Source organism: Salvelinus namaycush, chromosome 1, assembly GCF_016432855.1.
Source record: "Salvelinus namaycush isolate Seneca chromosome 1, SaNama_1.0, whole genome shotgun sequence".
Classification (NCBI taxonomy): Eukaryota; Metazoa; Chordata; class Actinopteri; order Salmoniformes; family Salmonidae; genus Salvelinus; species Salvelinus namaycush.
In genome coordinates this window covers 25,153,547-25,165,786 of record NC_052307.1, presented here as the reverse complement: position 1 = coordinate 25,165,786, position 12,240 = coordinate 25,153,547, and the positions used below count along the sequence as shown (strand labels likewise).

Sequence of the window (12,240 nt, the reverse complement as noted above, 5' to 3'; positions counted from 1 at the left end):
CTACTGTACCCCTCCACCCTATAGACCAGGTCAAACCAAACCTCTGCAGCATCCCTGAAGACCAGGATCATAGTGTATAATGTTTGGTTTTCTCCCTCTGTTCATCTTTACAGAATGTCACAAAAAAATTAAAAGGAGAAACCAATAACAGGCTGATTATATTTACTCGGCACACATACCTTCAGAAACTGGGATCATGGTTTGAGATCACTCTTCCATAAATAGATACATCAATGAAAACAAACGTAGCAGTACATGTACAACCTGTGCCATGACGCAATAAAGACCCTAGAAAACAACTTAATACTGCACATTATAAAAACACATTTACAACCACAACCAAAAGACCCAACAGACATTTAGACAGACGATTGTTGCACTTACTTTGTTTTTGATCATGGGTGTCTCACATTATGGCCAACTCAATACAATGGACCAGCTCTGCCTGAGACACAATGGTCAAAATCCTCCAGCCAAGAGGCCAGTGGACAGACAAAAAGGACAGCTGGATGTGCTATGGTCAGTGTGAGCTCAGTGGTATTACCATACAGTACTCACATTCTCACCTACACTCTCAAAGACATGCGATCAGTGGGGCACGGTCAGTTGCATTGGGCTACCACAGGTGTCTCCCAAATATCCGAGATGATGTTGTTGCTGTCTTTTTGGAGAGCCTGAGGAAGGAGAGAAAGGAAGAAAGAAAGAAAGGAGATGATACTGGTGTTAAAGGGAGAAACAGAAAGTACAATATAAAGTGCATGAAAGTCTACACCCAGTAAGTAGGGATACCAGTAGCACCCATACAGTACCTCCAGCATCTGGGCCACCTCTGTCCTCTGTTGTGCTGTATCCTGGGACTCGATGAGAAGCTCCTGCAGCAGGTTATGTTTGTACAGCTGGCCCACCAGCTCACTCTGCAGACGCTCCTTCACAAAGTTCACCAGGAAGTGCATCACTGTCTTGGGCACACTGCAGACACACAAGTCCTAAGACACACAGTTAGCTAACACACCAGGACAGGCAAGGCTCAACTCACCACTAACTGGATATATAAATAACACCCCTAGGTGCTCTGGAGCTCTGGTCTCTGAACGGTCCTGAATGCTCTTGCGGACGATAAGTAAGTAGCATTTGATGAGGCGTTGGATGACCTCAGTCTCTCTGGTACTCAGCTTGCGGGACGCCAGCACCGCCTGGCAAACAGAGAAGGGGTCAGATGTTACAATCTGTCACAGATCTAATTTGATACAGTGCTGCTCTACAGGCTAGCGCTGGGTCAGTTCTGACTGCTGATTCCACTACTCACTGTGTCCAGGAAGTTGATGGCCTGGCCCTTTACAGGGCTGCTGAAACCTGCCACTTGTGCATTCTCCTCAGCCATTTTCTCATTCTTCCAGTATTTCTCTCCATCCTGCTGGCCCTAAAATAGGTGAAATGAGGGGTTCAATTCAGTTTGTCTGTTCTAGTAACATGTTAAAAGTCATTCAAGTAAATTTCACAACTGGCTTAGTGAAATTCCTTAAAAGTGAAGTCCATACTGGCATGAAAAGACAGCATCACACTCGAGCCCTCTGGTCAACATTAGGCTCATCGACATGCATGAAAGCAGAACATCTGCTTTGAGTTGAGACAGAATTACCTGTTGACAGATGCTGAGACCTGAGCAGCATCAGTGAATTCTGGGTGCTTTGATGTAAGCAAGCTCAATTTGAACCAATTTGTGGACCTGCTCGGAATCATCCACAAACACAGACAGACGTCCAGTAAGGAATAGCATTAAATTGTAGAATAATTACATTCAGTAAGATCTGTAATAATTTTTTTAAAGTAAATCACAAAAATGAACTGTCTTACCATGTCATTAGTAATGGGCAAGCGCTTCCTGAGTAAACTAGTCACCACCTCCACAATGGAGTCGTGCAGCTTGGGAAACCGAAGGAGCTCCTGACAAACACACAGCATGCCAGAATACAATTATATTACAATTTGTTTCAGGGTTGTCATAGCTTTAAGTGAATGCTTTGTAGTATGTGTTGTGCAGTGTGTAGCGTACCGGTGTGCTGTAGGAGGAGCAGTGCTGGATGATCCTCTGTAGCTCCTCGTGGACCAGCTCCACACAGCGTAGGCTGGGTTCCTCCAGACGCTTGATCTGCCTCTTCACTAGCAGCTCAAAGGAAATCTCAGGCACAAAGAGGGCCGGTTGCGGACCCTGAAGCACCACACACACAAAGCCCTCTGTTAACATAACTCATGTGCTTCTCTACATCCATTAGCTTTAATGGAAAACTATTCAAAAGATCTGTTTAACCTAGACACGGACAATTCAATTGGAGCTGGTGGTTATTATTGTAGCATTGCGGATTGCAGTGAGGATGGCAAGCTCCGTTAAGCCCCCCAAGGGATCGGTAGACTGAGGAGTGAGGCCAAAGGTCTCATGGAATATGTAGCAGATACGAGCCCCTCTGCAGCTGACAAGAGAGGAGGACAGAGGAAGCCATATCAGTGGCTGTGTGTGAGGGATGTCAACTTCAGATGCAGTCAGTAAGACTGAGTCAATACTTGCTTCACATGCTTGAGGAAATCAATAAATCACTGAGTGGTACAAGAGCTATTGAAATGAAGCTGCAAAATATGAAATGCCAATGCATGAACACCTACAAAGTAACAATGAGCCCAAGAAATACAATAAACGCCTGCAACATTTACCTGGAGCTAACTCTGCAGATAGCACTAATGGGTGATTTGAAAAGTCAGTAAATCGATCAATAATATAATAATACTTTTAGTAAAAATGTTTATTTAATTTACAATCTGTAGAAACTATGAGAATAGAAAGGTTCAGAACTTTTGTGAAACAGCACAGCACAGTTGAACAAAATATGGCAAATAGAACTGGATGGTCTTCAGAGATAGACGGGAGCGGTTGAGAGTAGCTGAAGGATGGGATTCAAAACAAAACAAACGATAACTACTGTAAAATACATTGTGTCCATAAAATGTAGAATCTTAAGTATTGCTGTCCGTTAGGTTACTCCAATAGGGGAGGGGTGGTAGGGTCAGGGGAAAATAATAAAGGAAAATATATTATATACACACACAGTACCAGTCAAAAGGTTTGGACACATCTACTCATTCAAGGGTTTTTCTTTATTTTTACATTATAGAATAATAGAAGACATCAAAACTATAAAATAACACATGGAATCATGTACAAAGCTGCCATCAAGGCAATGGATGGCTACTTTGAAGAATCTCAAATATAAAATATATTTAGATTTGTTTAACACTTTTTTGGTTACTATATGATTCCATATGTGTTATTTCATAGTTTTGATGTCTTCACTATTATTCTACAATGTAGTGTTAGGTTCTTATTTTTCAGAGTAAATAACTCTAGAGCACTAGAGAAGCTTAACCAAGTTTAATTCTTACCCAAGGGTCTTTACAGCTGTAATTCAGACAACCAAACATTTCTCACCATCACAGGTATATACAGTTGAAGTCGGAAGTTTACATACACCTTAGCCAAATACATTTAAACTCAGTTTTTCACAATTCCTGACATTTAATCCTAGTAAAAATTCCCTGTTTTAGGTCAATTAGGATCACCACTTTATTTTAAGAATGTGAAATGTCAGAATAATAGTAGAGACAGATTTATTTCAGCTTTTATTTATTTTATCACATTCCCAGTGGGTCAGAAGTTTACATACACTCAATTAGTATTTGGTAGCATTGCCTTTAAATTGTTTAACTTGGGTCAAACGTTTCGGGTAGCCTTCCACAAGCTTCCCACAATAAGTTGGGTGAATTTTGTCCCATTCCTCCTGACAGAGCTGGTGTAACTGAGTCAGGTGTGTAGGCCTACTTGCTCGCACACACTTTTTCAATTGTGCCAACAAAATTTCTATAGGATTGATGTCAGGGCTTTGTGATGGCCACTCCAATACCTTGACTTTGTTGTCCTTAAGCCATAACTTTGGAAGTATGCTTGAGGTCATTGTCCATTTGGAAGACCCATTTGCAACCAAGCTTTAACTTCCTGACTGATGTCTTGAGATGTTGCTTCAATATATCAACATAATTTTTCTTTCTCATGATGCCATCTATTTTGTGAAGTGCACCAGTCCATCCTGTAGCAAAGCACCCATACAACATGATGCTGCCACCCCCGTGCTTCACAGTTGGGATGGTGTTCTTCGGCTTGCAAGCCTCCCCCATTTTCCTCCAAACATAACGATGGTCATTATGCCCAAACGGTTCTATTTTTGTTTCATCAGACCAGAGGACATTTCTCCAAAAAGTATGATCTTTGTCCCCATGTGCAGTTGCAAACCGTAGTCTGGCTTTTTTATGGCGGTTTTGGAGCAGTGGCTTCTTCCTTGCTGAGTGGCCTTTCAGGTTATGTCGATATAGGACTCGTTTTACTGTGGATATAGATACATTTGTGCCTGTTTCCTCCAGCATCTGCACAAGGTCCTTTGCTGTTGTTCTGGGATTGATTTGCACTTTTCGCACCAAAGTACGTTCATCTCTAGGAGACAGAACGCGTGTCCTTCCTGAGCGGTATGACGGCTGCGTGGTCCCATGGTGTTTATACTTGCGTACTAATGTTTGTACAGATGAACGTGGTACCTTCAGGTGTTTGGAAATTGCTCCCAAGGATGAACCAGACTTGTGGAGGGCTACAATTTTTTTTCTGAGGTCTTGGCTGATTTCTTTTGATTTTCCCATGATGTCAAGCAAAGTGGCACTGCGTTTGAAGGTAGGCCTTGAAATACATCCACAGGTACACCTCCAATTGACTCAAATGATGTCAATTAGCCTATCAGAACCTTCTAAAGCCATGACATCATTTTCTGGAATTTTCCAAGCTGTTTAAAGGCAAAGTCAACTTAGTGTATGTAAACTTCTGACCCATTGGAATTGTGATACAGTGAATTATAAGTGAAATAATCTGTCTGTAAACAATTGTTGGAAAAATGACTTGTGTCATGCACAAAGTAGATGGCCTAATCGACTTGCCAAAACTATAGTTTGTTAACAAGAAATTTGTGGAGTGGTTGAAAAACGAGTTTTAATGACTCTAACCTAAGTGTATGTAAACTTCCGATTTCAACTGTATATCCCACTTAAGACCCTCCTCCTTCTCTCCAATCCTTACATCTTATGGTTCCACAGGAAAAGGGTAGTAAACCCTTATTACTCCCTTCAGGGGATCTGACCTCACCTCCTGACCACAACCCCTCCTTCGCCTAATCCACAGATGTCCATCTGCCTCCCCTAGAGCAATCCTTTGATCTCCTCCCGTGCACCCAGCACATTCCACAGCCACTCTGTCTTTCTACAGATCTCACTCCTTTATATACTATGCGTTTGATCTATCATGTCTTTAATATCTCAATGTTCAAAGTATCGAATCCAACAGTAGAAAATAGTAAAAAATAAAGAAAAACCCTGGAATGAGTATGAGTGTCCAAACATTTGACCGGTACTGTCTATATTTACCGGACTGGAACCTTGTACATCAACAATAAATAAATAACTCTACAATACTGTAAATAAATATACATATGTATTTGTTTTCAATGAGTAATGGTATTTATTTTACCATGAGGAACGTCATAGTTCTGCATATTGAAGTAAGTGGGATTAATACACTGGTTGGGATTACCTTGGTTTTTCCTGGCAAATCAACCAGTGTGAGATTGAGGACATGAGGAGAGAAAATCTTCAAATAGATGGGCTTAGGGCTGATTCCCTGGGGGTCACGAGAGGAAATACAGATGGCGATAGAGAAGCAGATAAATTAAATCAGTAGCTCATAAACTAGAGATAAGCCATATTTACCGACAACTATTTATCCAAACCTTGTTGCCTCCCAAGCTAGTGCAAAAAATGTATACTGAGGGAAATTATTACTAACCCAAAACACAGTGGAGAACAACGGGTCTTCAACGCCTTCAGAGAGGGCCTAAGGATTTATAAAGGAATGATTATAATAACAATAATAATTAATTTTCAAAGATTTTTTTGATTGAACCCTTTCCAACAAAAACTGAAGCGATTAACACTGAAGAGAAGAAAAATATCCAATCAAGATTTTTCTTTGCTGGTCTCTGGGGAGATAAATCTAGCGAGCTAAGTTAGCCATTGGCTAGGCCATCAGAAGCTAGATAAAGGCATCTTCCATTGAACTGCATTAGGGCCAAATGTTGAGTGACAGTTGAATCAACCAATCACATTTTGACTTAATGTCTGCCTTCTTGAAGGCCAATGAGTGTCCAAACATTTGGCCGGTACTGTCTATATTTACCCCCAAAATATATGGGGAATTGGAAATGATGCAGACAATTACATTGATGGAAGCTACAATCTGCAGTATTAATGCTGATCTACCCCCTAAAAATATTTTCTACACTAAAATAAATAAAACGCCTGCCTAAGTGAAATGCATTCAGCAGAATAACCATTGTGTGGTGAGTTTCCTGTCACAAAATGGCAGCTGTGCAGCATCTAGGTGGTTGCTAGATATTTGGTGGTCAATGATTGCGAGTCGCTCAATACAATATAAAATACTGAAAGATGACTGCTGCCTGGAGAAAGTAGCCTAAAGCAGTTGAACTACTCACAGCTCAGATGTCTGGATGTGTGTGGCAGTGCCCTCGATGGTGTTGCAGTAGTTGCTGGCAAATTTGGTGACCATCTGCAGCAGGGTGGTGCTATGGTCCTCTACTGGCTGGCCGTAGCTGCTGAACCAGGCCTGGTACTGGGCACCTAGCACCGTCACACGGGTCTTCAACTCCGGCAGGCAGTCCCGGATGTGGAGCATGAGGAAGCGGCTCAGGGTGTGGGCCAGGTAGCAAGACCCGCAGCGGGAGGCCAGAGAAGGGTAGTGGCACTGGAGGAAGGCCTGCTCATCCCGCGCCATGTCCTCTATGCTCTTTTGGGTGTTGATGTCATGCTGGCTCCTAGAAGGGAGAAATGTGGAGAGTGACAGCTGGAGTTAAAGACTTCACAGTGGCTCTGCGTGATCAAATAGTCACCAGTTAGCTCCAGCATAGCAGGAAATAATACACCTCAATTACAGGATGAAGCACTTTTGAAAAGGCCGTTACTGTATCTGTAACATTTCTTTAAAAAACTCATCTTCAGCACTCTGGGGGAGTGTGCTAGCCTACTGACTTCAGACAGCCTTCCCTGTGAGTTGCTATGATTGACTCAGCTCAGTGAAATTGCTTCTGAAAATGTAACATTTCAGCCTCTGAAGAGTGGATATGTTGTTTTTTGGCAATCTTGCAACCTTGGTGAAAAATCACTCACATAACCAATGAGCAAGACACGGCACACATATTTCAGCAGGGTGTGTGAGATCCTAATATCGATCTCAAAGTGGGGAGACAGAAATCTTTAATTGCTGAATGATTGTTTGGCAGATGCAACTAAATTGAGCTGGTGAATAGCAGAGACATTGGAACATTTGTTATTTATAGCTTTAAGGTCTCTGAGGGTACCAGAGTTAATTTAACGACACAAATGACTCAGATCCATCATACTCAGTCTGATAGGTGGTACATTCATCATATTTTTGTATGCCATCTTCCACTGCTGCATCTTTTTAAGCATCGTGGCGACATCATCCAGTAAAAATGAGATACATCTGTTAGATAAGTTATAGGCATATGATATAGACAAACCTGTTGACCACTCCCACAATTCCAAGCTGCACTGGAATGACCCGACCCAGTAAGACCTCCAGAGCATCTGTGCCTGCGTCCATCAGGTCCAGCTTACTGACCACCAGCAGTGTTCTACGGCCTGCAAGACACACATGGGCACAAAAAATGGGGTAAAGACAAGCCTCTTTTGTCCATGGCTCTCATATACATACATACTAACAGCATTTGAATGGCAGTTCATTATGTCCTCTAAAAGGTGTTGTGCATTTAGGAGTCACTGATCTTAAAGTTCACTGAGGTCAAACCTAAAAAGTAACATTGACCAGGTTTACTGATATTTATATCAATGAACAAACAATACATATACACTGAAAAATTAAGGAGCGTAAGTGTACAGTATGCCTCAGCATCTGGGACGACCTCCCAAGCCAATTTAATGGCATCAGAGGTGGCCAAGTCAGAGTTGGCAGGAGACAGAGGATAAGGGAGTTGGGGTTGGAGATGAAGAATAGAATCATGTCTTGGACTTGAGCTTCTGTTCTCTGGCTAGTCTCCAACTGGAACCTTGTACATCAACAATAAATAAATAACTCTACAATACTGTAAATAAATATACATATGTATTTGTTTTCAATGAGTAATGGTATTTATTTTACCATGAGGAACGTCATACTTCTGCATATTCAAGTAAGTGGGATTAATACACTGGTTGGGATTACCTTGGTTTTTCCTGGCAAATCAACCAGTGTGAGATTGAGGACATGAGGAGAGAAAATCTTAAAACAGATGGGCTCAGGGCTGATTCCCTAGGGGTCACGAGAGGAAATACAGATGGCGATAGAGAAGCAGATAAATTAAATCAGTAGCTCATAAACTGGAGATAAGCCATATTTACCGACAACTATTTATTCAAACCTTGTTGCCTCCCAAGCTACGTTCAGTCTCTTCTTCAATCTCCTTGCGAATCTCCAGGAAATCTGAGAAAATCTATAATGCAAACAGAGAGATGGGATACTGAAATATCGACTTCACCAACACCCCTAGCAGCATGACATTAGGAGATACAGTGTGTTTGAGACCACCTAAAGCGAGACCGATTCAAGACCAAGACCGGGGCAAATCGAGTCCGAGTCAAGACCAAGACCGGAGGGGGACAAGGGTCTGAGACCGAGTCAAGATCGAGACCAGAAAAATGCGAGTCCATTTCGAGACCATGATTTGACAATTGTCAAATCACCACCATAATTAAGAGTTCAAAGTGTCCAGTATTTCTGTGTTCATATTTCAGAACAACATATGGATTCTTTAGACATTCAGAAAAGTGCAAAAAATGCATAATGAGGGAAATTATTACTAACCCAAAACACAGTGGAGAACAACGGGTCTTCAACGCCTTCAGAGAGGGCCTTATCCTTTAAGATCATGCTGTGTGTGACTGCTGCCTTTTGATCAACCCTATGCAGTGGTGCCTGGAGAAGTGGGTATACTTTAATTTAGGCAAAAAGTTCCCGCCAAGCAAAGGAAAAGCACCCTGTGTGAAAACTCCTGTTTTCCTATGTTTTTTTTAATGAGTTCTCCTACAGATTTTCACCCTCAAATATTTTTTTAATAGAAAAAAATACCAAACTTTGATGATCTTAGTACACAACAATGCTTAAACCACATCAATATGATGGGGTGGGCCTGCCAGGGCCTGGCTTCCCAGTGAGTGGGCCTCTGTCCACCCATGCCCATCCATGTCTACGCCCCTGATGCAAACAGGCATGATGACAATTGCGCATTACAAATAGCCTACTAACCAACACTTCGGACAAGGCCTTCCGAGTGGCGCAGGCAATGCATCGCAGTGCTTGAAGCGTCAGGACAGAGTCGGCTTCGATCTCGGGCAAAGTCGCAGCCGGCCGCAACCCGGAGACGGCGCACAATTGGCCCAGCATCGTATGGGTTAGGGGAGGGTTTGGCTGGCCGGGATGTCCTTGTCCCATCACGCTCTAGCGACTCCTGTGGCAGGCCAGGCGCATGCACACTGACACAGTCGCCAGTTGTACGGTGTTTCCTCCGACACAATGGTGTGGCTGGCTTCCAGTGCGGCTTGGCTGGGCGGTGTTTCAGAGGACGCATGGCTCTCTACCAATTGGATATCACAAAATTGCGACTGTGTAGGCTACTGTGCATGTTCTCTATTGTACTATATAATTGATACTGTTAAGTCATATACTGCCACTACACTACTCAAATCAACTTTGATACACATCAGTAGAGATTAAGGAGTATAAGCAATGCCCACAGAAAAACAAGTGGGTATATACTGTTTATACCCTACACGGCAGAACTGGCCCTTTGTGTTTCACAAAAAGTACACTATTACATAAATGCACTGGTCTTACAGTTGCTGTTCTTTCAGAATCACAAACCTGTCACACTGCGCAAACATGTCTATAATAAAGGCTGTTAAGATAATAATGTTTCAAGAAAGGAGTGCATATATTTAGCCTTTCGAAGCGGTTTTATGTGCTGACTGACTGGAAGCTGATAATTTAGTTTTTTACTCCGCTGGTCTCGGGAAGAAATTACGAGTCCTCACTGTCCGAGAACGAGTCAAGACGGAGTACAACTATATTCGACAAGACCGAGATGCTCAATATGTGGTCTCGAGACCTGTCTAGAGTACTACAACACTGGACAAACAAGTGCCAAGACTCTCAGACAATGCAATGCTGTTCTACAAATTTGGAAACCCTCACAATGTGCATTGCAAAACAGCTAAATATACGTGCATAGCAAATGATGGTGTCACATACCTGGTTCTTGCTGTGAAGGAATGTGCCCCATTCCCCAGCCTTGATCCCTTGACAAAATATAAAGTAATGAGTGTAAAATAATGTGCAAACAAAGGAAATATTCATATCACATATAAAACATAGACTTGGATGGGGTTTATCAGTATAGAAGGCAATATGACAGAAACAGAGTTTGTAAGTTGATGTGATGATTAGACAGAGTAAATGAAAAATGATGAAGATCACAAGACGATATTAAGACGAGTGACAACACAACTGGTCCATGCAGATAAACTATGGAATTAAAGACCTGGGTAGGTGTTTGCTTTTTTGTTTTACCGCATTTCCTGAGAAAAGCAGTGAAGGGAAAGTAAATATGTTACAAAATCACAAAATCTCTGAAATATTTTTATCCAGTGAGTGAAACTACATGCATGCGAGATAATATTGAAATTAATTGAATACATGTCAACTGGACTGGGTTTGGTTTGTATAAGTGTGTCCAGTATGTCTGCTAGAAGTAACACGAGATTGGGTTTAAAGTGACAGTCACGTCTCTGTTCTGTGTCAAGTCCATACCATTTTTTCTTGCAGAATCCTCTCCACCAATGGGGGCACATTAACCAGCTGTAACACTAGGGGTCGCCGTGTGACTATCCCTGATCCCCGAGGCAAAACAATACCTTCCAACCAGACTCTCGAACATAGAACTCTTGGCGCTGCTCTGTAATGGGAAGAGAGGAGATTGATTTTAGAAAGGCTTTGACACTTAGCTACATTAATGATTCATTGCTATTATTTCTTTCTTATTTATTCTTCATCTCCCTGGACATTGATCTGTTCATTTCAACAAAAGCATAATTTTCCAGTGTAACAGGTAACAGTTGATTCTTGCATTTTGATTCTGTAATGACCTGAGATCCAACCACCACTATCTGAGGCAGCTGTATGATCTCTGCCCCCATTGTCATGAAGACTTCCTGGAGCCGGTTGATGATGGGAATTAGAGCCTCCATCGCTCAGGACTGGACACTATAGTTGGTAATAGAAAATGAAAGAAGCAATGGTGAGATTAAACATAATATTGTACACATCAGTCTCTGTAATCCCCAACAAAAGCAAAAACGAGAGACCTCTTACAGATACTAGATAAGCCTGTGTACAGGACCAAGCAATAAACATGTAATAGCTTAGTGTTTATTGTTGTGATTCATAAGCTCTCGTGATGATAGCCAACACATTACATAAGAAGGGTAGTCAGAATTTAAAAGGGAAAGGAAAGGAATTCAGGCCCCAATGAGAGAAAACTGGAATCGTTTGGAGTTGACTGTTGATTTAGTGGCCACATATAGCTTGCTTGCTAGCTACTGTAGCTAGCTTTGAAGATAGCATATATAGTCTAGCTAATTAGTTAAGGGATCCGCCCCTTTCCCCCCAATTTTTGCCTAAAATGACATACCCAAATCTAACTGCCTGTAGCTCAGGCCCTGAAGCAAGGATATGCATATTCTTTGTACCATTTGAAAGGAAACACTTTGAGGTTTGTGGAAATGTGAAAGGAATGTAGGAGAATATAACACAATAGATCTGGTAAAAGATAATACAAAGGAAAAAAAACGTTATTTTGTAGTTTTTTGTACCATCATCTTTGAAATGCAAGAGAAAGGCCATAATGTATTATTCCAGCCAAGGTGTAATTTAGATGTTGGCCACTAGATGGCAGCAGTGTATGTGCAAAGTTGTGGACTTATCCAATGAACCATTGCATTTCTGTTAACATT

At 41.8% G+C, this 12,240-nt stretch overlaps 1 pseudogene; it reads right to left on the bottom strand.

Moving 5' to 3' along the window:
* Positions 1-602: 602 nt before the first annotated feature.
* On the bottom strand, positions 603-11,475 carry LOC120051171 (annotated as a pseudogene).
* Between the last annotated feature and the right edge of the window lie 765 nt (positions 11,476-12,240).